The sequence below is a fragment of the Podarcis tiliguerta genome (assembly GCF_965153285.1).
Source record: "Podarcis tiliguerta genome assembly, chromosome: 5".
Taxonomy (NCBI): domain Eukaryota; kingdom Metazoa; phylum Chordata; class Lepidosauria; order Squamata; family Lacertidae; genus Podarcis; species Podarcis tiliguerta.
Window position 1 is genome coordinate 69,037,935 of NC_139538.1, and position 25,956 is coordinate 69,063,890.

At 42.9% G+C, this 25,956-nt stretch overlaps 1 protein-coding gene across 8 annotated transcripts in view; it reads right to left on the reverse strand.

Moving 5' to 3' along the window:
* Positions 1-25,956, reverse strand: part of COL13A1 (collagen type XIII alpha 1 chain) — a gene marked incomplete at its 5' end in the record, with an annotated part of 173,311 nt that overhangs the window by 117,701 nt on the left and 29,654 nt on the right. For 2 of the 8 annotated variants that reach the window (XM_083441405.1, XM_083441401.1), the window contains 2 exons: positions 10,950-11,019; positions 23,350-24,345. Of the gene's footprint in view, positions 1-10,949; positions 11,020-23,349; positions 24,346-25,956 lie in introns of those variants that run through there. The other 6 variants (XM_083441403.1, XM_083441402.1, XM_083441408.1 and 3 more) reach the window with 4 other exon arrangements.

The window sequence follows — 25,956 nt, forward strand, 5'->3', positions numbered from 1 at the left end:
TAACATGCCCTAGTTGTCCCAATTTGTCAGGTACTGTTCCTGTTTTCTGGTCCCTGTCCTTAATGAGTTACTGTTGGAATGGTCTTGGGTTCATACATCTAAACCACAGAATAAGGGCTAACAAATAACCACAATCTGCAGAGCAACTTGATGGTTTACAGCAGTCTCAAAACCTTTCTTTGCTCTAACAGACCCACATGCTCTTAGGACAATGGTAGCCAACATGGCTTCCTCCATTGTTGGACTACAATTCCTATCATCCCTGTCCTTTGACTATGCTAGCTGGGGTTGATGGGAGCTGGAATCCAACAATATCTGCATTCCTTATCCCTGTTGGCTACGCATCTTAGATCATGTCCAAAAATCGTTCTCTAAGGAAGCGTTTAGTATCCCGAATAAGGAAATATCTCTTAAGTCAGTGTTTCCCAAACTTGGGTCTCCAACTGCTTTTGGACTACAACTCCCATCATCCCTAGCTAGCAAGACCAGTGGTCAGGGATGATGGGAACTGTAATTCAAAAACAGCTGTAGACCCAAGTCTAGGAAACACTGTTCTAAGTTATAAACTCTCACTCTTTTGCCTCTGTGGTGGTTGTTTTTAACCTGTTGGTTGTTAGCTTTGCCATTTTTTTAGGCTGAGGTACAGTTCGAACTAGCAGCTTCCTGACCACTATAGTACACCACCAACGTCTGTAGTGTTTATGTACTAATGCAATCCTCCTGGAAGAGTAGCCTGATTATATGTGAGGAAGGAGTTGAACTTCATTCATTTTTGGCAACCCTAATGTAGAGAAAACAATACTCCTGGCTTCTGTGTGGAATTTTCGAAGGGCTTAGCCCCTTCTCTTCCCTCAGCTATGGAGAAACATTCTGGGAAATATAAAGGGCAATGTAAAGACAAGTGCTGACCTCTGAGGTATTCCACTCTACCTCAGATCAGTATGTTATAAACATTAGCAAAGGCTAGGCCAAGATACCTCTTTACTTTTTTTTTAAAAAGAGAGTTTATTTTGGGGGCTTTTCCCCCATTTCCGGATATCCAAAAGTCCGTAGAGTTGACTAGAGTGTAAAAGTCACTCATATCTTGGCTTCCCAGGATGCTATGCAGTAGCACTGTATAATAAATTTCAACATACAAAGATTTAAACAGAACAGTGAGAACAAAATAATGATTTTTGCTTATGCAACAAAGGAGTAAATAAAATTCCTTGACATTCCTGCCAGGTGGGGCAAGTCCAGTGCTTTTTTTCTGGGGGTATGCAGAGGTACGCATACCCCTAAACATTTTTGGACCTCATAGAGGGGCAGTATTACAATATGAGTTGGAAAATGAGAGTACCGCTAAACATTTTTTTTTTTTTAAGAAAAAAAGCGCTGGGCAAATCTATACCATAACTGAACTGGTTTCATAGTAATTCTTTCTCTGCTGGGTACAATGAAACCTGTAGCTCTGTATCACTCCAAAAGTCAGCTCCCAGGATTATCTGGGAGAAACCATGACAGTTAAACTGATATAAAATCAATATAAGATTATAGTATGGGTCCCAGAGAGTGCAAGAATGAGAGTAAGAGAAGGCCCTAGCCTCTTCTTTTTAAAAACTACACTTACTAAGAGCTTGTAAACTGATTACTTCACCTGCCATGAAATATACTTATTGAGCAACCCCAGTGCTCCTCCTAGTAGAGAAGATATATGAGGTGCATTAGGGGGAGCAATAATCTCACAACAGGGACTTTAGCAGAACTTGAGCTTGCGAACATCATTCAGCATAGCTGCTCCAACTGCCAGGCATTGGCATGCAATGTTGTTCATGGTTATCTTGGACCCATTCAAAGACTTGCTTCTATGGTGATGTGTCCCATGAACTGTTTGCTCAAAATTAGAAAATAAACCAAGCTTAAACGAGGGTGTCTTCCAACACTGCATTTTGTAACCAAGTGCAGTAACCCAATCACAGAATAGGTATGCACTTTTGAAGGGTGGTAAAAATAGCTACTTTTTATTTTTTTAAGTACGTGGAATGGGAGGCCAAGTCCTTTCATTGACACCTCTTCCATTATTTTTAAAGGGAATGAAAAGATTTTTTTTCATACGTGTTCCTTTTATCATGCAGCACACTAGGCATCTATTTTGTACCCAGGATTTAACTACATGTATAAAATGAAGTCTGAGCAGCCACTCTATGAAACAGGGCCATAAGGGGGAAAGAGGGGGAAATATGAGACTCTTGACTGTTTCATTCCACACAGAGGTACATACACTGCAATATTATATGTGGAAGATTATGCTGTACATCTGACCGGGACACCCTATGCATTCATAGGAAGGAGTCGGCCTTATACAAAGTCACACTATTGGTCCATTTAGCTCAGTATTGTCTACACTGACTGGCAGGAGCTCTCTAGAGTTTCCGCCAGGATTTGCTTCCAACTCTACCTGGAGATGGAACCTGGAAGCTTTGTATGCAAAGAAAGTGCTCTAACCACTGAGCTATAGTCTCTCTTAAATAACAAGGTCAGAGATAGCTCAGTTAAGACCGGACTACAGGCAGCGACCATTTTGCACCAGGGTTCTGTTCCCAGCCCCTGCATGCATTGGCAGAGCATCTCATTACACCCCGCCCCCATTCTGCTTTCTTCCGGGTCCAAAAGGACCTGCACATCGACAATCACACATCAGCTGGACACACCTAAAACCGTCATTGCCAACAGAGAGCCTCTGGAGAAAAGTAGCATATTTAATATCATATCTTACCCTCATCTCCCTCCAGATGGCATTCGTATTCTCATATTGTAAATAGGAATTTGAGTCAGAAAGGGTGAACTCTCCTAGTGAGTTCATGGCAAGGCATAATTTGAACCAGGAACTCCCTAGTTCACACACAGTTCATCATTGCACCACACCTGTTCCATTTTCTGCTTACCAACAAATATACTTGGTTGCAATAAGCCCTTAAAGTATGCAATATTCATGCTGCTCTGCTCCACAGCAAGTAGCTGAACTCTCCAGAAGCTGCCAAGTTTGAAGGCTGCCACCCTACTTTTAAAATCCACATAACCCCACCACGATGCCAGACCTTCAAAGGACCTGCTGAAATGTGCCTATTTTCATCTGTCAGTGTTCAGAGGGCACAAGTGTCTTCACAAAGCAAGATCTGGATGTTATAGCCCTATTTTCTTTCTATATATTCTGAGGCAATGAAAAAAAAATGTTCGGAGGAAATAAGGAAGTCATTAGCGCAATCGATTTCCAAGAACGCCTCTAAAATGGGCCTGAAGATGTTCCCCAGCAGAACCCTTTTTCAGCTGACAGATGGTAGAATCATTTCATCAGGCCGTTCCAACACTCAGCTCATATGACAGGCAGCAGGGTGCGGTCAGGTTGCTGCACTTTGAATGGTGATTATGCAATGCTGCTTTGCATCTTAGCATGAGAAGACACGTGAGCCATCTATGAGCAGTTACCCCCATGCTACAAGTGTAGAGCTTCCACAGCTATCCAGTGTTGCTGCCTGAATCCTCTCACACAACTAACCACACCATGTCCACGCCACACCTGGTTACAGTTTGATATCTGCTGTTTATTGCAACAATAATCCACAGCCTCAGCCTTTTTCACTTGTTCCCTTCCCACATCTATGTTTTATAAAATGTTGGCCAGTTGTCCCCCTTCAGATGTTAAGATTATGTGTGCTCCAGGGGTCAGAACTTTCCTTTAGTTACATGTATATCTTGGGTCTAGCACCCAAGAGTCTTGAACCTGACAGCAATGCAGCTTTTAGGTGCTACTATAATCCACAGAAACAATAAAGTGCTACTTGGAAAGATGGAAAACTCATTTTGCTTTCGCCTTGAACCCACTTGGGGGTTCAAAAGTTCGACTGAAGCTCTGACAGAGACGGAAAGGAGTGATGAAGAGACAAAGAAAAAATAACTAGTAGAAAAGTGGGCTGTAAATGGAGGCTGACTGCAGGCAGAATGAAAAGAAGAAAGCCAGCACAAAGGAACAGTGGAAACGAGAGGTGTCAAAATCCCAAATCCTATAGTAAACAGTGAGAGGCTGGCAGCGCAAGCCTTCTTCTGGCAAAATAATCAAAATTATTTCAGTGGTTTCTTAGTTACAATGTGATATAGCGGATACACACAGATACACTTAGCCTTTCCAGTGCAGGATTCATGGCCCAGCCATGAAGCTCAATGAATGGGTGAGAGCAAGTCACTTTTTAAAATTAGTATCCTTGGACAGAAAAGTAGAGCCTGTGAGAAAGGTTGTCTGTTTGCAATGTCCACATATGCAATGCCTCTATTGGTATCCCTCCTTATGCAAACAGCAACTTTGGTAGGGGAAATTATTTTTGTTGCAACTGCAGAACTGACACATCCCAACCTGAGGAGTGCCCTCCATAACTTCCTATTTGAAGTTTAAAAAATAAATACACACCAAACTACAGATTAAATTTATAGCTTTTCCTGTAACCATATCCTCCAACATGCCACAGAGGGCGATCAGGACATGCGTCTTTTGGGATCCTGCTCCCACAGTTGTCACCTGGCTCCTGGGAGAGTACGGCCCCTCAAAACGGGTACCTTTGGGGGCTGTGTTCCTGTGGGAGCCAAAACAGGGACACAGTCAGAAGCTGGAATGACTTTTGTAATTCTGGGGTGTCCCGCTCAAAGCGGGACAGTAGACAATTATGCCTAAAACTAGAAAACAGGTTTCTTCTAGATATGGAGTGGAACAATACCTCCATGGCCAACTTTGTGCTGGCTATTTCTTAATCCCTTGCACTTCATTCTAAAACTTCTAAGGATTCTTCCTTCAAAGGTGACTTATGAGACCCAAGCCTATAACAACATATGTTGATATTCTAATGCTTAATTAATGAGATGCTTTTGCAGATGTGTGTTCAGTTCCTTCTTTCTTTAAAATGTTTTTCAGAGGTTAAAAGTTGGGGGATTTTTTCTTAAATGAAAATGCAATCATGAATTTTAGACAACTGCATAAGCAATTGAAATCCAAAAATAGTTCAGCTCCTTAGCCGATAAAGTGGGTACTAGGCTGCCCATGAAAGCTTATGCTCCCATAATGTGTTAGCCTTTAAGGAGTCATGGAATTATCTCATTTAACCAGAAACTTATTGTATTAAGAGTACCTTGAAAATATTATTTTGGGAATGGGGTCAGCATGTCACACAACATGCAGCAACTCTTGATCTAAAAATTGGGTGAAGTACAGACTTCACAATAACAGTTCACAATAACATTTATCAGATCCAAAGATGCTAGGCAGCAACAGCCAACACCACAGCAGCTAACAATCACGGACACAGCTCGGAGACTTCCTGCACAGTCTTATGGTGATCTTTAAACCTTTGGTGACCCTAGAGAAAAACTCAACTCAAAGCGGGTGCCACACCTATCCCAAAGCATGACAGATTAGTAGTGTCGGTTTCCTGAGCCTAAGGAAACATAGATTTCCTTATCGTGTCTATAAATAACATTAAAACACTGTGTTTTTACTTCTGTCTATATTGTTCTTATCTTTAGTGCTAAGATAACCGACACACACACACACACTTATGTATCCTCTTTACAGCTTCGCTTTACTCAGTCTTCTGTTAAACTAAAAGTACAAATTTTACAGTTTGGACCATTTACAATTTCCCTGCTGCTTTCAAAAAGTCTGCAGATGAACTTGTGTTCTCTTTTCCTTTCTGCACACTAGGCAGAACTCGGAAATCGGGGAAGAATCTGTGGGAAATATGGTGCGATGTCACTTATGGTAAACATTTATTTTCAAGAAGGAACATGAGGTCTCCTTGTTTATAGGCACCATAAGGGGCTGGCTTTAGAATAGAACCTTGAAAACATCATGCTGACTCTCCTAAAGTTTGAGAAAGCTTCACGTCTGCCCACAAGGACCACAATGTCTAGGATCAAGAATCCATTTAGGCCATAAGCATATCAGGCATTGGGGGGGGGATGTCAAGAGTGTACTGGTTTCCAAGGTCTTCTCCTGGTTTAATATTCACAGTGAGAAAGCACACTTGCATTGTTCAAAGTCAACCAGAGCCCCACCTGCCAGACCACTACTCCAATTCCGCATTCCCCCCATTGAATTCAGTAGAGTGACTGAAATGGATGAGAGTGGGAATTTTGCAGATGGCATCCGTGTCCTTGGAATCTTTGGTAATGATACAACAGGTGCCTAGAGGCAAAAAAGGAAGTCACAGATTCATGTATGCATGTTACCCAATTATTCCTTGGTTATGTAGTTACTCATCCATTCATTCGAAACAAGGCTACCTCTCCAGAGGAGAGTAGGAACAACACAGAATGATTGCTGAAATATTGGGAGGGGGGCATGTCACAGAGAGCAAAGTTTTCTTGAAACGCCCCCCCCCCATCTTCGCTCAACACTAAGTGGAAGCATATGATTCAGCTACCCAGTAAAATAAAGACCTATTTCTCATTGAGAAATGTGGCATAAATAGCTACTCTTAAGTTGAGAGGTGTCCCAAGAGTATTTCAGCAGCTGACTAGATCCCTCCTTTTGATAATGGCCAGTGCAAAAGAAGACAATGACAGACATTGAGGGATATAAGTTTACAAGATGCTTCAGTTTGCTTGTGGACCTCGAGGCATTATGAAAGTCATGCTTTCTCTGACCTGCTGGTATGCAGACAGACAGCACTACATCACTCTTGCTGTCTGCTCTTGCTCACACTGTTTATGTTTTAAAGCGTTTGTTTCATACACATCTTCCAGAGCAATTATGCAATCAGACGTCTCAACCTCCGTGTGTGGTGTTTGCAGTTTTAAAGTCCACACACCACATGTGTGTTCTCTCAGGTGTATCAATTGTATTGGTGAGATATTGCAGCACTTTAAGAAAATTGTCAAGAATGTAGAATGGGGTGGGGGTGGGGGGCTCTTAGGGCATATGGAGGTGCCAGTCCAGCTGCAACAGGAGTGCTATTTGGTTAGGGAAAGGAAGAGTTGCAGGAATCTCAATGAGGTTCCATTATTTTGTTACTTTTAAGCAGGCACTAAGTATTTATTTGTTCTGTCCAGCCTTTCTTGATGTTTGTTTTACACTACTGGTGTTTGCCTGGTTTTTAGTTTTGAATATATATTTTAAAAATTTTACTGTATTGCTTTTATCTCTTGTTGGAAGCCGCTGCAAGGGGACATTGTTCTAAAAGGCGGGTTTTAAAGGAATATTTGGGGAAATAAACTAATTTGCCTCAACATAATATTGTATAAGATTAAGTTAGGATTGTCACTATACTGATGGACCAATCCGGATCTGAATGTAAGTAAATAAATAAATACATAAATAAATGCTTATATGCATCCATATAAAGCATAAGTGGATAACCTTTTTTGGCTCAATTTCCATTTTTGCTGTGGTTCTGGATTGTGTGGAGGGGTTTAAATTGCCCAGCTCAGTGTTGCAATGTTACCTGTCTGCCCCAACCCAGTCCACCATTGGTGCTGCTGAACAAGGCACCCTTCCTGTCCAATGTCATGTTTCAATCAAAAGCAGATCAAAGTATTCTGGGAACAAGAAACAGTACTCCTAACTGCTCTGTTTCCCAAAGGTGCACTCAGGAAACATCAGAGCAGAGGAGAGTGCTGTTCCCTGTTTTTGGAGTGCTCTGATCTATTTTCAATGGCAGCAGCTAAAGGACGGAAGAGACACTTCATTCAGTGGTTTTGCCACTATGAGATACTAGTAGGATTGTTGTCCACAGAACAGACAAGCTGGATCGGAACTATGAGTCATCAATTCCCCACCCCTGCTATACTCAGTCTTGTACATGTACATGTACACACACACACACACACACACACACTTACTTATTTGCTGACTCATTGTTACATAGGCATGTGTAAAATTAACTTAACAAATGTTGCTCGTATCATTGAAACTCTTCTGGCTTCCCTTCAAATTCCTCAGATGTTTCACTTGAGAAAGCACCGTCAAAATTGCTTTGAATTTTGCTTTAGGCAAAATTTTGATGACAACTGTACTCTGACAACTGCAGAAATTCACTAGTATAATTCCACTACTTTCCACATTTACCACATGTGTGAGATTATCAACAGTTCTGCATGGCCATTCATAATTCCCACCAGCCCAGTGAATTCCATGGTGCTTACTTCTGAGTAGACATGTGTAGGATTGCACTATTAGAAATTAGAAAAATGCATGATGTTACATTTTGAATAGGACTGCAGTGTTCATAGCTTTTCTACAGCTGTGTCCAGTGGTATAAATTAGAAAAAAACACATTAATACCAAATATGTTGGCTTTAACAGCCACATTTTATATTGCTGGCATAGATCACCTTGCAGCCCTGACATCATCATCATTATTATCAAAAGCAGGAGTAGCTAAAGGATGTCATTCTAAATCATTGCCTTAACATACTGAATCCTTCTAAAATTGTGCTTACATTCCAAAGGTATACATTACTTTGATTCAAGGCAGTCTCAATGTCCTGAGCTAGCGGTCTCACTCATTAAAATATGTTTTATTAAAAAATTTCATGAGCAAGTCTCTACAGAGGAGACTTGCTCTCCCCCGCCTGATTTCCTTGAAAAATGAAGATTTTCAAATGTTCATTCCCATCAAAGGGCTTTTGGGATGTAAATATGAACATTCAAAACCACTGCTACAGCCAATCCCCTTCACTGTTACGTCTCCTCCTTTCCCAAGGAAAAGCCTTGGCTTAGAGAAGATGGATGGATAGTTGACAGCAGAGGGACTGACATGCGGAACACTTTTTCCAGTTGGAGATCATAGGGGTTGATTTTAAGCGTAACAATTTCTGGGAGAAAATGAACCCACACACAACATTTGTAGCTAATAAGAGGCGATATAATAATAATAATAATAATAATAATAATAATAATAATAATAATAATAATAAATTTTATCTATATCCTGCCCTCCCCAGCGGCGAACAACAATTAAATAATCAAACAATCAAATAATCCAACATTCTAAAAACATTCCATTATAAAAATTAATTAAAATCAAATTAATGGCAACCGTTAAGCAAAATTCTGTGCAGGTTGCTAGAGGAGGGAGTCAGGCTGGGCCCTGACCAAAGGCCTGGTGGAACAACTCTGTCTTGCAGGCTCTGCGGAAAGATGTCAGGTCCCACAGGGCCCTAGTCTCTTGTGACAGAGCGTTCCACCAGATTGGAGCCGCAGCCGAGAAAGCCCTGGCTCTAGTTGAGGCCAGCCTAACCTCTCTGAGGCCTGGGACCTTCAGTATGTTTTTATTTGAAGAGCGTAGGTTTCTCTGTGGGGCATACCAGGAGAGGTGGTCCCGTAGGTCAAACTCCATGATGCCCAGTAGGAAAAGACATCCCATGTGTCATTTGCTGATGAGGAGAGACTCTCCTGTGTAGATGCAACCATTCCACAACCGGCTACTCTCCTCCCTTTCCCCAAAGGAATGTTGTTGTTTTTCATTGGAAAAGGGAGAATGGCAGGGAGTGCTAGAGGTGGTGTATGGGTCCAATGCAAACCCCGATCAAGATGGCCAATCTAAAATGCCATTCAAGCACAGGTTGGTTTGCCTTTTCAAGCACTTATATATTTGACATATGTCTAGATATTTCTACCAGTGTGTTTTGTTTTTATTATTTAAGTAATTATTTTAAAAAAATAATACCTGGAACCATTCCAGCATTTTGAACAAACATGGTTCGTAGGAAATGTTTATATAAAATAGGGATGAACGGAACTACCTAGATGAACACTCAGTTTTGCATACATTCAATCAATCTTAAATTCATTCCGTCCCATTTTCCATGAAGTTTTTTTTAACCATATGAAAACTTTACAACAAAATTGTGCACATTTTTGTATGTGCTTTCCTCATAAATATGCATTTTGTGCAATTTTTATGGATTCCCCTCTAAAATGCGCATGTTTGAACTGAAAGTGCGTCACAAAATCCAGAGAAATACACAACTCAATTGCTAAGGTCCAATCCCTATAGAAATCCAGAACTGGGAATTAAGCCAGTTTGCTTTAAAATGTGGACCAAATAAATTTCACCTCTATCCCTTAAATAATATAATTAAACACATGTTGCTTGTTGACCTTAGAATTCAAAGTTTGTAAGTCCTCAGACCCTCTAAACATTCAGATGCCTTGGCCTACTACCCAGTTTTTCTTTGTCATCAGAGTAGCTAAATCAATGCAATTAGAATGGCTGTGACATATTTGCCTTCCCAAGAGATTATGACATTATGGTACATCAGTGTGTGGCATTAACAGAGGTAGGTTTTGAAGAGAGGAGAACACTGTCAGGGGCATAGGAAGAGAGGTGTGGGAGGTGCGGTCTACCCCGGTGTCATCCTTGAGGGGGGTGACAAAATGGCACACCGCGGGGGGGGGGGGGCACTTACTGCAGGGCCTGGCCTGCAGTGAGTCTGAGCCACGCATCTCTCCTGGGACTAATGTGGTGGCTCGGGGCCCCACACTGCCCAAAACGGCAGTATGGGGCTTGCGTCCACCAGGCAGACTCTGTGGGCAGCTCACTGCGGCACCTCCGTGTGCGGATCGTGGCGCTCCCATGCGGCCCTGAGTGCCAGAGCAGCTAGCTATGCCCCTGAACACTGCAAGCATGAACACTACCAGAATGTTGGTTTTAATTGTTAGTTGAGGAACAGGGGATAAATATTTGAAAACAAATAAAGTAATCAAAGATCAAAGGAGACAAATAAAAAATAATCATAGAACAAACAAATATTCCAAAACAATGCTGGTTTTCACACAACCTTCAATGAATTCAAGGGCTTGCGTTTTGCATTTGATCAAAGTTGCCCTCTCCTTGCATACCCATAAAGACTCAAATGATACTCCATATCTACTGTATATAAAAGCCGTCATAACCACCACCACCACATTATGGAGTTCCTACCTGCTGGACAGTTGCATCGCTGGTGGATGTCTCTGGCTTCCCGATGTCTTGGCATGTTGAATTGTAATCTCTATAAAGTGAAGGCAGGAGAGGAAAGCTACATTAATAATAATGAAACCCAAGACTTGTGCATGTTAGAAAACAGCTTTTGAAAGGAATTCAGCCCAGAAGTGTAGCGAGGAAAAGACATCTGGTCTCGGATCAAAGACAGACAATTGCCTTCAAATTTAATCTCAACATCCGCTTGACTGAAAGCAGGCAGAGCAAATTTGACAGAATTTCTAAATGTGATTCCTTGCTGAGGGGCTGGATTGCTGCAGAAAGGGGCAATTACCCACGCAGGGAAAATTCCATGTGGCAGACACAACAATTTAGGTTTGGGAGCACTCTTCTAAATACAGTAGCCACCATGGGAATGTCAGGCAAAATCGTTCTCCATGTAATAAGACAACCCAATCCTATGCGATCACTAATGTTTACACGTATTCAACTACCACATCACTTCCCTTAAGCCCTACCCCTGTCTTACCCTCAGTCACCATAAATGCAGATTGCAGTTGAGGTGGGGTGAGTGCCTACCTGCAAATATTATAGTCTTTAATAGAGAAGACTAATTTCTGACAGCTGCATCTACTACACATACACCAACCCTCAGTAATAAATCTGCTCCATCAAGTGTTGCTAGTTCTCCTCTACATTATTTATTTATTTTGACAATTTATATACCGCTTAATTACAACAATCTCTTAGCAGATAAAGTTATACAGTGCCAACCAATATAGACAATACGGAGCTAGACAGACCATGGATCCGACTCAGTATAAGGCAGCTTCCTAGAACATTTAGAAAACTGCATCAGATTCATGTGCCATGGCCAATGCAATGGCACACTATTGCAACTAAGTAAGGAGCTTTGCTTCAAATCCACCATGTATCATGTTCACCTTTTCTTAGCCATGTACCTGATAAGAGGAACCAACACTGTCAGAAATAGGAACCTATCTTTAGCCTCCTTGATCTGTTTTTAAGACTCGGTATATGGTGACCTGAATTTCCTAAGTACTGTACTGAGATGCTCAGCAACACACACAAACTTAACCACTTCAGACTCAGAAGGAACGGCTGTGTTATCAGATCATTTATTAATCTGGCTACAGACCAATGCAGAATTACTCGGGAGAAAGTCTCGTTGGATTCAATAGGGCTTACTTCCAAGTATGTTTAGGATCAGGCCATAAACCTGCAATCCCTAGCATATTTCTGCTAGAAATTAGGTTTCACTGATATGCCATTTCTTCTCCCTCAACCTTCACAAGTCTGTATTTTCAGATAGTTGTACCTTACATATTATCAGGGTCACATTAGGGCTATAAGAAACAATATTCAAATTTAGGCTTGAAGGGTGAGTTGTCCAACCCAGGGGCTTGAACTCAATTAATTTAATGGGGTCTGATCTGCAGGGTGGTACTGCTTTATTAACTTGGCATGGGAAAACAACTAGGCTACTAGTATTTATACTGGGCTGGTCAATCCAGAGATGTTATACTTCCGACCAGAGGGTCTGAAGCTGCACACACCTAGTCCCTTCAGTGCCTTAAGACTCTGATGGCTGAGCATAAACAATAACTTACTAGGCTAGGTCTCAGCCTGTGAGGTTTTCTAGTTGAAACCATGGAGTTCCCAATAAATACTATGTAACTGTGTGTCTTCCCTTTAACAAAAACTTTGGATGCATATGAACCTCTGTTCTGGAAATGTTCCACTCTTCATCCTTGATGTTTACCTCAAAACCAGTGAGAGATTCTAATTCTGTATCTTGGATCTTCTCAACTGTGCGTATTAAGTTTCAGCTAGGGCCATAAATAGGACATCCATATCCTTTAGTTTGATATGTAACCTGGTCTTTGAAGACCTAATTGCCTCCTTTTATACATCCAAGTGTTAATTTAAGGATCTTACCACAGGCGTTTGCCATCTCAGTAAGATTGCTCCATTAGGAACTTGTAGGGTACCATATGTCATTCCTTCTGGCAAGTTCAGGGATGAGGCCATGTGACATGATTTGCATGGTCAGAAGGTCTCTGTGACAACTCGTCCTCTAACAAGTGAAAGCTAATGCTTCAGGCTTAGAACATAGCTCTTTGATGTACTGTTTATAGCACCAGAATATGGCAAATGCAAAGAGAATGGCAATCAAAATGGGGAGGGCAGTCGGGATACGAAAAAAGTGGCATTGTTTTCCCTTTTTGGCTGTGGCCAAGTATTGTTGCAACTCAAAGGTGGCAGAAGAAATGAGAAGGTTATTTCGGCTCTCAGGAAAGAAATGCAGCATTTTCTGGTTCTTTTTGTTATCAGAAAAGACTGTTACTTCCCATACTATTCCAATAACTTGGGAAATATGCACCTTCTGACCTAGGGCACTACCAGATGGTTGTCATTTTGGGGTAGGATACAATCACATACTGGTAAATTCAGCTTGTGCAATTAAAGTTGATTTGGTGCTCTTGCACAACAAACCAGCTTCTACTCAAAACCAGACTTTTTGCAATAAGGCGAGTGACAGGAAAAGGCACTGGGAAGTGTAGGATAATGACTGCTTGATACAACATTGTGTAATCTCCCTGCAAGTACTGTACATCAGAATGAATGCTCAATAAATAACTGACCTTGCCTCTCTGCCCCACAAATTTTGTGCAAATAAGTAGAGACAAATGTTCAATATACTAGCTGTTCAGAAGTGACCCTAGACTGCTAAAGACAATTGAAGAATGGTGGTCATAGGGCTGGAACTGTCTTAGGAAGCTTAATATATTGGAATGTAAATTGGAAGACATGGAAAGACCATTTCTGTACTCGCACGGAGAAAAGCTACAAACCCCTATCTTCAAAAAAATTGTGGGTTTCCACCAAGGAAAATGATGTGATAATCAAAACAACTTATTTAGTATGTAAGTTTTCAGATTGCCCTTCAAGCAAAATGGAAATGACAAAAGCTATCCTTTGAAAGCTAGTTTTAGGTAGCCTGTGCGTAGCACTTTATAGAATATAAAAGGCAGATGCACATCATGGAGAGCTTACAATCAAAGTTTGACACAGGGGAAACAGCAGAGGGCTGGGAGGGAAGTGGAGGCAGGAGCCATATGTGAATGTTTCACATACCTGTGCTTAGCGTTTGTTACAGGCTTAGTTGCAGTAGGGCATGAGAATTGGGGGCCTGACCCAAAGACCTCACAGAAAAGGTAGGTCTTAAGGAGGAATTTAAAGGAAGTAAGGTGGTGGCGCTGTGGGTTAAAGCCTCAGCGCCTAGGACTTGCTGATCGCATGGTTGGCGGTTCGCATCTCCGCGGCAGGGTGTGCTCCCGTCGTTTGGTCCCAGCACCTGCCAACCTAGCAGTTCGAAAGCACCTCCGGGTGCAAGTAGATAAATAGGGACCGCTTACCAGCGGGAAGGTAAACGGCGTTCCGTGTGCTGCGCTGGCTCGCCAGATGCAGCTTGTCACACTGGCCACGTGACCCAGAAGTGTCTGCTGACCGCACTGGCTCCCGGCCTATAGAGTGAGATGAGCGTCTGGCAAGACTGGCCCGAGTCTGGCAAGACTGGCCCGAACGGGCAGGGGTACCTTTACCTTTACCTTTTTAAGGTGGTATCACACAGGTATTCTGGTAAGCAGCTCCAAGTATATAGTGCAGAAAGGGATAAAGAGTGGTGTCTTTTGAGGGAGCAGAGGGAAGGGCATGGCTGGGAATGTACAGGGATATCAGAGCAGAGATGAGACCATTACAGACTACTGGATCACCAAAGAACTAAAATAATCTCTTGAGACCACTATCTTCTGTATTCTTCAAGATGATCGATTTTAAATCCAAAGCACAAATGTACTGGTATATTGTGGGTTTCTTTCAGCATAAAGTTAGGTCTTGATTCATAACTGAAGACAATGTTCTATTGCCCCTCCCACTATGCAGCTCCTAAAACTTCTCCAACAACTCTAAAAACAACAAATGGATTATTGGATGACTTATACATGCCCAGGTTGCCTTTGTCCAACAAGCACAGATGCAAAGTGATAATAAAGTCAACTTTTAGAAGTCAGAGCCACTAGTGTGACCTGCTATGGGAGAAAGTTGCTTTTTCTCTTTGAAAGCTTTGCCTATGCCTAAAATGCCACTGTTTTGTTTTTTGTCCCATAAATGCTGAAGAATTTCGCCTTGCAGCCAGGGTACTCTCTGTATCATCTACATCATTCTCAGTCTACAAACACATTTGTCAGGGAAACACAGTTGGCAGAAAACCTCATGCCATTGCTTGCTGCTCACTGTCACTGGTAGTACTTAAGGAACAGAACCTGCGGGGGAGGGAGCATTTAAGGGCACTTGCCCTGGGCCGCCACATATAGAGAGAGGAAGACACATCAATGCTGACAAACAGCAACCGAGAAGGGTGGTTGCCTCAAATTAACATTCAGCTGCTGAATGCTAAGCTTCTGGGTGTTCAAAAATTCTTGTTAGTGCAATCTTTCTGAACAAATCAGGATCTGATCATTTTTGCCAGAGTATCTGTCAATAGTGCGTCAACAGGCAGGAAAAAACTATACCATGTCCCAACTGATAATTGCATCTGGATATACCCATGCTCAAAGTATGCATCCCATTCACAAGTCCTTCATCCCCCCACCCCCTCTTCTGAGTGTTAGACAATATGCATGGATCATATTTTAATTGGCTTTCAGTGTCTTAGGTTCACACGTGGCTGGAGGTCCTTCCACAGCTAAGAATATTAAAACTAAATTTACACAGTGATCCAAGTAATGCTTTACAAAGAAACCAGTCCGTCAAAACCTCTATACACTGATCATATTTTGAGAAAAGCATACTATTATGTGATGCTTTGAAATGCATCACCCTTTCTTCAGAGTATCTAGTGGCATATGCAGGGCTCCATTGGGGTACTTGTCAGGCCCAGCTGTTTAGTATCAGACGCAGAAAGAACCTCTTTATACATCTTGACTTCAGGCCATCTTTAGCCTTTAGTTAAGTGTTATTGAGTTGTCTTGAATTTAGTCAAATATGCAGCCTGACCCTATCTGTGTTTTACACATGCGGAAGTTCCACTGAGTACAGTGAGGTTTGTTACCAATAAAGGAAATGGAATTGCAGCATTAGGCCACACTCTGGAGTGTACTTACCAGGAAACAACTCCCATGAAACCCAATTGATCTTACGTCCAACAAACCAGCTCCCAGTGATGGCCCTTCCTCCCCGAAATGTCATCACCTACAGAATCATCTAACCTTGCTGGGAGTAGAGAAGAAGCAGTTACCACATCCTAAACAAACAGTTGTCTTTGTCATGTTCTTATAACCTCTCCCTGTGCCCCCAATGCTTATTGTTGTCATAATCATATGCAAACCACTTTGTGAGGTCCACCTGAAAATAAATACCACGATCTAAGACATGTGGAACAGCCAGATGCAAAAGAGGACAGGGTTCCTGCACCTTTGATGGTTGTATAGAAGACAGAGTTACAAGCTACACCTGTTCAAATCCTCTCTTTTCCTAACTTCTTAAAGGTGGAGCAACCCTGTTGTTCTTCTGCACCTGACCCCCTTAGCTGTGATCAATGTAATTAGGATCAGTCATTAAAAAACAAGAAAAGGGATAGAAGAACCTTCCTGGATCAGAGCAAATTTCCATTTAGTACTGCATTCTTTTTCCACAGTGGTTAACCCAGAGGTTTTCAGGATGCCCATAGCATGATATGAAGGAAACAAACAATATTGTTTTTGTTTGTTATTGAAGTACAGTGGTACCTCGGGTTGCTTAAGCTTCAGGTTACATACGCTTCAGGTTACAGACTCCACTAACCCAGAAATAGTGCTTCAGGTTAAGAACTTTGCTTCAGGGTGAGAACAGAAATTGTGCCCCGGCGGCGCAGTGGCAGCAGGAGGCCCCATTAGCTAAAGTGGTGCTTCAGGTTAAGAGCAGTTTCAGGTTAAGAACAGACCTCCGGAATGAATTAAGTACGTAACCAGAGGTACCACTGTATGCAGTTTTGTGTTTTTATATTGTAAACCACCTTGTGTTCTTCGAATGAATGGCAGTATAGAAATTTTAATAATAATAAATTTTTATTTAAACCCCGCCCTCCCCAGTTCAGAAAACCGGGCTCAGGGCAGCTAACAACAAATTTAAAACACTTAATTGATGCTACAAAAAAAGCATAAAATACGGTATAAAAAGTGAATAACAATAAAATCAAAAATCAATTTAGGGGGGAAATCCATCCAATAAACATTAGATGATCATCAGGGCAGGCTGGCTAAATTAGTCCTATTTGGGCCAGCGAGGAGACCAGGGAAGAATTAGCTGTGGGATCCCAGAGTGGGTAATCTTCATAAAAAGGGGAGGAGGGAAGGAAGGGGAATAAAAGATCAGGCTAAGTTCAAATTGAAAGCTAGGTGGAATAGTTCTGTCTTACAGGCCCTGCGGAAGGAAGTTAAATCCTGCAGGGCCCTGGTCTCATTGGACAGAGCATTCCACCAGGTCGGAGCCATTACTGAGAAGGCCCTGGCCCTGGTGGAGGATAATCTAACTTCCTTAGGGCCCGGGACCTCTAAACTATGATTATTCATGGACCTTAAGGTCCTCTGCGGGGCATATCAGGAGAGGCGGTTCCAGAAATACGAGGGCCCTAAGCCACATAATAATATCCCTTCCCAGCTTATGCCCCCACCAGTGGTGTACTGCCTCTGAATAATGATGTTTCACTTAGTTTTTCTGGCTTATAGCCACAGAAAGGCCTCTCCTCCATTAATTTGTCTATTCTCATTTTGAAAGCAGCTAAGTTGATGGCCATTGCCACATAGTGTGCAGTGCCAACAGGAAATGCCATTAGTTAATTAGGCTTCATGTGAAAAAATACTTTCTATTGTCTGTCTTGACTCTATTGGGTGACCCTAGTTCTAGAGTTACAGGAGCCCATTCTCTCCACCTACTTTTACTATGGCATTCATCATTGAATAAGGATGCATCCAAGTCCCATATAGACACAATGTATGAAGCACAGAAATCCATTCACATGGCTTGAAAAGGACATCGTCCTTTGCATTTACTGCTATGGGGCAGAACTCAGCCGAAGATAAGGATGGATCAGCCGCCAGATTTAATGACTGTTAAGCAAATGCTTTACTTTTCTGTTGAGATCAAGGAAGCCCAAGTGTGCTTAACTTTCTAAAATGCCCCGTGCTTGCAAAATAAGGAGGAAAGAAACCAAGTTAAAGCTGAGCTGCTTCATTAATTCAGTGCATTTGCTTCCCTCCGCCTCCCTTAAAAACCACACTGTGCTTTATTCTGTGTTGTTGTTGAATGATGTGAACCTTGCAGCTGTAAAACTCATTAGGAGCCACTGTAACTTGTTCATGAGAATGTGACGGTAGAAGTACTGACAACGTGAAAAAGAGTAGGGACTTAATGCTCTGCTTGGGGGGTGAGTCATTCTATACTGTTTTCTTTCCTGGTTCCATTCTGCTATCCATCTCTCTTGTCATCCTATATGATAGTCTCCTATCCTTGCTTTCTCCATTCCTCTCCCTGTCGCTTACCAGAATTGCCTGTATTTCTTTTCCACTTTATCTTGCCTCAGCAACTCCCTCATGCCTCTCTCCTCCATATTTGCTTGTCAATCTTTTCTTTGGCACTCACAGAGAACAAAGTAGAAAGGGCCCATTACCGTGTATCATTCTCTTCTCACCTGCTCTGGTTAACTCCAGCAAAGCAAGTGCAACTGCATCTTGATCAATCTAATAGAATACACTTTTTCCATGAATCTAGTGTTTCTCAAACTTGGGTCCCCAGCTGTTGTTGGTCTACAACTCCCATCATCCCTAACTAGCAAGACCAGTCAGTTGCCAGGGATGGTGGGAGTTGTAGTCCAACAACAAAAGGTTTTCCCAGTCATGTGCCATTGAACCATGTTGTTCCTTGTGAGATTATCATGGGTCTTTCACTAATGGTAGACAAAGGAAGCTTAACCACCATTTTCCTCTGCAATTCACAGCAAAAATTGTTGTTTCTTCAGCTTGCAAACCACCTTGTGTATCGTAATATAGAAATTTTATGCTTTCTTCCTTAGTTTATGCTGTGCTTGTCTTGTATTTCTGTTTTAATAGCTTTTAGAATATCTGCTGATGTGTTTTAATGTGCTTTACGTCGTCCTGTGACCTTATGGTGAAATATGGTATGTATATTCCTAAAGAAATGGACAGATAAACCAATAGAAATTTTAAAAACAAAACAAAATGCTGGTCTAGGGAACATAATTTCTATGATTCGGTCAGGAGGAAGTGTGTGTCTATGGTTGTTGAGCATAGTAATATCTTTGCAGTACTGCCTAGAATGTCACTTTCTTTACCACACGCACCACGAGCCCCACCATTTATATAACAAACTTTGTGTTTGGGTTTCAAACATTAGTTATTCAGTGTATGTTAGCGAAATGAAATGCCAATCATTGTGATGGATGAAGAGCAGGGAAAAGTTGGAAAGGGGGACATTCCAAGCCCTAGCTGGAGATGCCAAGGTTTGAACTGGGAACTGCTCTACCTGCCACTTAGCTGCAGCCCTTACCAATGGCACAGCTTTGTCAAAACAATTGCGCAAACCAGCAATTAATGGTTGTAAAAGCAAGAAGTCCCCATATTTTTAGATCAAAAACTCTCATTGTGCTGTTTTTCCCAGTCCCTCCTATCAGAAGACTTGATTGTTCTGCACATGCAGCAGAAAAGGTGGTAGCAGAATCTTCCAGAGGCACTGTTCTACTTCAGATAATAAAACAAACAAACAAAATAGGACACCAGTTCTAGCTCAGCTCAACCCTTGTGGCACCAATTTCCTACTTACAGAGATTTTAAAATACATATACAAGCGTTTTCAAAAGTGGTGTCCTTCCCACATATAGTCTGAAACACAGCTGTGCCTAAGAGTGGTCACCACATTGTTTGTGGGCAGAAAAACAGAGGGAACCATTTCATCGATTTTCTCCAAGAGCAGGAAAAAAATCTCCAACGTTTTCTCAGGGATGGGCCTTACCTTTAAAGGGACCCCTGACCATTAAGTCCAGTCACAGACAACTCTGGGGTTGTGGTGCTCATCTGGCTTTATTGGCCGAGGGAGCCGGCGTACAGCTTCCGGATCATGTGGCCAGCATGACTAAGCCGCTTCTGGCGAACCAGAGCAGCGCATGGAAACGCCGTTTACTTTCCCACTGGAGCAGTACCTATATATCTGCTTGCACTTTGACATGCTTTCGAACTGCTAGGTTGGCAGGAGCAGGGACCGAGCAACGGGAGCTCACCCCGGCACGGGGATTCGAACCACTGTGACTTTCTGATTGGCAAGCCCTAGGCTCTGTGGTTTAACCCACAGCACCACCCGCGTCCTTTAGCAGCTTCTTTTCTCCTCCCCCTCAGCCTCCCACAAAGGGTTTGTTTCCTTATCTTTTTTGGGGGGGGATTTGATATCCCGCCTTTCACTCCCTTTAAGGAGTCTCAAAGCGGCTAACATTCTCCTTTCCCTTCCTCCCCCACAATAAACACTCTGTGAGGTGAGTGGGGCTGAGAGACTTCAAAGAAGTGTGTCTGGCCCAAGGTCACCCAGCAGCTGCATGTGGAGGAGCGGAGACGCGAACCCGGTTCCCCAGATTACGAGACTACCGCTCTTAACCACTACACCACACTGGCTCTCTGCTGCAAAGGACAGCAACAGCAACTATGTAGGCATCATTTTGCATCCTCTTTGATGCGCTGAACATTGTGCCATTCCAGGGCATACAGCGGAAGGGGGGGATAGAAGGACGGCAGAATATTTGAATAAAATGCTGCAAAGTGGCCTTCATTTTATAGCTAGGTGGAGAAAGAAAAATCTTAAGGGTCCCCACCCCCCTGGCAAAAAAAAATCGTATTCTGAGAAATTTTGGCTCAGCCCTTAATCCAAAGTGGTACAGTCCATCCCATCCCCACAGAACTCAACAACCTTATCCTGCTGCACATGTAGGCCAGGTTTCAGGCACAATCTGATAGGGAATTATCTCCTTATGCTGGAGTGCAGCCAGTCTTCCACAGACAGGACTCCTGCCTCTGTGTGTCTCTATGCTTCTCTCATGTATCCCCCTTCAAAATCTACCATCTGTTTGTTCTTCCTAAGGACATGAAATTAATTAAGGAAGAACATAGCTGTTTTTAGAGAACAGGAAATAACAATAATTAGTTGAGAGGCAATATTTCATTGTTTAAGTTACTCTCATCCCACAAGCAAGCATCAACATATTATTTGGGGCTTGCATGCAATTGTTGTTGTTTAGGCATTTAGTCGTGTCTGACTCTTCGTGACCCCATGGTCCAGAGCACGCCAGGCACTCCTGTCTTCCACTGCCTCCCACAGTTTGGTCAAACTCATGCTGGTAGCTGCGAGAACACTATCCAACCATCTCGTCCTCTGTCGTCCCCTTCTCCTTGTGCCCTCCATCTTTCCTAACATCAGGGTCTTTTCCAGGGTGTCTTCGCTTCTCATGAGGTGGCCAAAATATTGGAGCCTCAGCTTCAGGATCTGTCCTTCCAGTGAGCACTCAGGGCTGATTTCCTTAAGAATGGATAGGTTTGATCTTCTTGCAGTCCATGGGACTCTCAAGAGTCTCCTCCAGCACCATAATTCAAAAGCATCAATTTGCATGTAATAGATTGTACAAACATGGCAACAGTGCTATTTTTCTAGAAAAGAGGTGCTGGAACTCACTGTGAATGCCTCCCCTGTTCTCTTATAATGGCAATGGCGCTCACCTGAGAACTTAGTTCCGGCTTTGGGGGGGGGGGTGGAGCTCTGCATGGCAAGGATAAAGAAGCTAGTTTCCAGTCAAGGCATTGGATTGAGATTCTGGAGAGTTGTCTCCCATCCCTGGCTACTCTGAAACTTGGAATATGCTCTGTGACTCATCTGCACCACCAGTGAACTGGGAGAAATGCTTATGGAATGGCTGTGAGTCTAAAATGCATCCGTATCCATGAGGTGTTTAATATTAAACATGGAAAGCATAGGGGAACAGCTGCAGATCAGTGGCAGAGTGCATTCAGGAGGTCCTAGATTCAAAGCCTGGCATCTTCAGTTAACATGATCTCAGGCAGCAGGACTCGGAAAGAACTCGGGATAAGGTCCAAAGGAGCCACTGCTGGTTGGGAGTGTAGAATGCTGCTTCAAACACACATGTAATTAATGATGTAAAAGAGATGCAACATGGCCATTGGCCACACCTGGCAGAAAGAGTTAAGGGGCCACAGAGATTGGCACACTGGAGCAGAGCAGTGGGAATTCTCATGTGACCGGACTGGAGTAGTCTGCATCCGAGCTTCAAGATCTTATTTCTCTCTGTGTGTGGTCTTGCCAACTCCTCGTAACAGCACTTGTTTATGCAGTTGCCCCCCACCCCGCCAAGAGTCAGTAAACAGATCCTCTCTAATTTCATTGTTATTCTCCTCCCCCTCCACCTATGAGATTCTTAGCAGAGTTAGTTTTACTTCTTAGCACTGCCTTGCCAGTATATTGCTTTTTGCCATCGTGTTCCCACCCCACCCCCGCTGCAAAGCAACATCTGTAAAAAAGAAGAAGAAAGCAACCTGGGTTGAAATGGAGAGCAGCTTATTCTGAAAGCCTTCCAACAAGCAATGAGGAATCAAGATGCCCCTTAACCTTTCCCTGATCCTCTTTCCCTTCTACCTGATTATAGACTCTGCATGTTTAGCTACTTTAGTGAGCTTCAATGCATGCTCCCCCATGTGCAGCTTCCGATTGGTTTCAGCTTTGCCGTATCAGTCCACAAGCTTCCAGTTACCAGATGTAAGCCTGCAATCCCATGTATACTTATATGGAAGAAAGCTTTATTGAATCCAGGGGTGCATACTTTGAAGTAAAGATGCATAGGATCTGGCTGTCACTTCGGGACTGCATTCCTGTGCACACTTCCTCGGGCAAAAGTCCCAGTGAACTCACGCTCCCACCTATAGACTCAAGCTGCATAGATTAAACAGGTGATGTTAATTCTATGCTAGTCATTTATCTGGTCTGCTTGTCAACCTACCTATTCATCTATTTCTGCTGGGGAGAAGAATAAGAGGGAGGAAAGCTGACATAATTTAAAGCTGCCAAGGAAGGCTCGGAGAACTCGTGGGCTGTCAAACAGAAGTGAAATCCCAAGCCCCAGAGAAAGGATCAGAGACGTTTCACAGTGCTTGGCAACAGCAGAGACTCTGGTGTATCATTTGCCAAAACAACTCCACAAGAAGCTTGGATTTTGCAGGAAGAAGACTAGGACAGAGGGTTTTAAACATATTTGTGAAAATGAAAGAGCACCGACCTCAGCAAGCAGTTGGTCAACTCTTCCCAAAATAGCTGTCTCCATTTGGTCTGCGGAGAGGCAGGCAGGCAGCGGAGCGGATCTGTCTGCCTCCAAATCTGAAACCCTGGATTGCAGGTCCGACGTCCTGAAGTACAGCAAGAGGCTGAGCACCAAAGAAAGTAAAGATACTCCAGGCAGCCCAGAGCTCAGCAGAAGAGGTATCTTACAGCATCTTTCCCCATCTCCTGTCCTGGGATGTGTGAGGCAGCCGCTCTCCAAGGCACCAGGAGCAGCCCCCTTCCAGCCCTTCTCCTCCACCACCATTCCTTCCCTGGCCTGAGAGGCAATAAATAAATAAATATAGTATAAATAAAGCTGCAATCTTCCTCTCAGAAGTACAATCCAGAACGCATGAAAAGAGCACCGTCCAAGGGAATCCCAAATGCCACTGAAGGAAGAAGAAAAAAAAGGACAGCTAACAAAACCAAACAAAAATGTATAGGGATCAAAAGGAGGTGAAGGGAAAAGAATTTTCCCTTTCCGAGGGAAAAAATCAAACTCCAGAAAAGTTTTGGAGTTTTTTGGGGAGGGGAGAGAATCTGATCAGGGCTGTTGTTGTTGTTGTTGTTTGTCTTTCAGCCTCGTTTGTTGTCTCTGTTTTTCCTCCCTCCCTCTTTGTTTGATAAGTTTTCAGTTCCTTAGCAGAGCAGGCAACAGATTGTGCATGGAGGTCCCCATTAGAGAGAGGTAATTCTCAAATGATTGGGAGTTGTACTGTGGCTGTTCCTGACTTCTCTGTAATATGACACACATACACACACTCTCTCTCTTCTCTCCTCTCCTCTCTGTCTCAGATATGCTGGCTGCACGGCTTCCCAAAGCAACCTCCTCTGCTCTCCCTTTCTCTGCCGATGATTTATTTATTTATGCAAAACTGCTGGGTGGGATTGGATTTGAGGCTCCCACCTCCTCCAAAGCCCCACAGGTCCCTCAAGTGCCTTTCATCAGCTTCTCTTTGAAGTGGCACTCACTGCAGTCATTTATAGCTGCAGGAAAGTGACTATAAAGCAGAGGGGCAGGACTTGTGTTACCCACCCACCCATCTCACATGAGGGCGATTATGTCTGTGGGTTTGTTTTGATTTTCATTGCATCTGTGGAAGTCAAGCAGCATCCTCCTGGTCTGCTCTTTCCAGACAGGTCTGCTGTTTTCGAACCAATTTCGGATCTAAAGAACTTTGGATAGTTCAGTCACCCAAGTGCTTTCAGTCAGTTGATTTGTCCTGAATCTTTTTTTGCGGCTCCTTTCTTTGTGTTGTGGCTTCATTGCTGATATGTCTGGATCCCTTTGGCTCAGGCATTTCACACGTGTGAAGCATGTTCCTCATGTCAGCAAGGAAACCAAACTGCAATTCTGGAGAACAATGTGTGTGGGGGATGTAACTTCAGGCTAACGGTTCAAACCTTCTCAGTTAGGTTTGCCAGAGTACAGATATGTAAACCCTCATTTAAAAATAGTAAGTTCATAGGACGGATTAACAGTTATGCAAAGTAGGCTATGGACCTTATACTATGATGAAACCACAGGGGAATTTCATAGTGAGCTGAAGATGCTAAAAAGTGATAACGTCAGAAAGGGAGAGTAGTTACAGTATGTAGGTTTGACTAAAATTTCAGACACCTTCCCAGAATGAAGAATAGAATGGCCGCAGCTTCTGTGGATGAGCATTGGCTCTCTTGGCTACTAGCTATGATGGCTATGTTCTACCTCTGTTGCTAGAGGCAGGGCATTTCTGTATAGCAGCTGCTGGGAATCACAACTGGGAGAGTTCTGATGCACTAGGATTCTGCTTGCAGGCTTCCCATAAGCTCCTGGTTGGTCACTGTGAGAACAGGGTGCTAGACTGGACTGTTCTTATGTTCTGAAATGCTGGTAGAGATGAATTAGGTTTGGTCTCTGACACAGGGATAGTATAGGGCTCCTGCATCCTTTAATCTAGCCTGTTAAAGCCCAGGACCTAGAGTTTAGATTAAATGAAGGAAATAGTACGGATCCAATGGCTCCATTTGCCTCCGAAAAATAAATAAGAGGAGGAGGAGGAGGAGGAGGAGGAAGAAGAAGAAGAAGAATGGGCATTGTTGTATGCCCCCAGGACACAATAATTAGTGTAAGCTTTATATGAGCCAATGAATTGTAGATTCTGTAACACTGAGATTCAGAAATCTTAGTTCAACAGTAAGAACCCCTTCAATTTCTCTCTGACAGTAGCTGGTAAGAGAATGGAAACAGACTTCTTTGGTTGGATACAATTGCCTTAGAACTCACTTTGCAGGTCCTGAAATTGCACACCTCCTCCCAGCCATTCTCCAGAACTTCAATGCTACAGGAATTAATTTGGCAGTTCATGAGTCTACCCAGAAGCAGTTCCAACATAATGGTCAAATTCCATGAGAACGCTCTGTAATTATTCCTATGAAGCAGTAATATTTGGAAAATGCTGAATTGAAATTGAAAATCCATGTGGCTCTGCCAGGAGTTTGGCCAACAGGCAGGAACTCAGTGAGCTCTGGTCTACAGGCAAGTGGCCAGGTTGAGTCAAGAGAGTATTATAACTTTAGTCAGCTA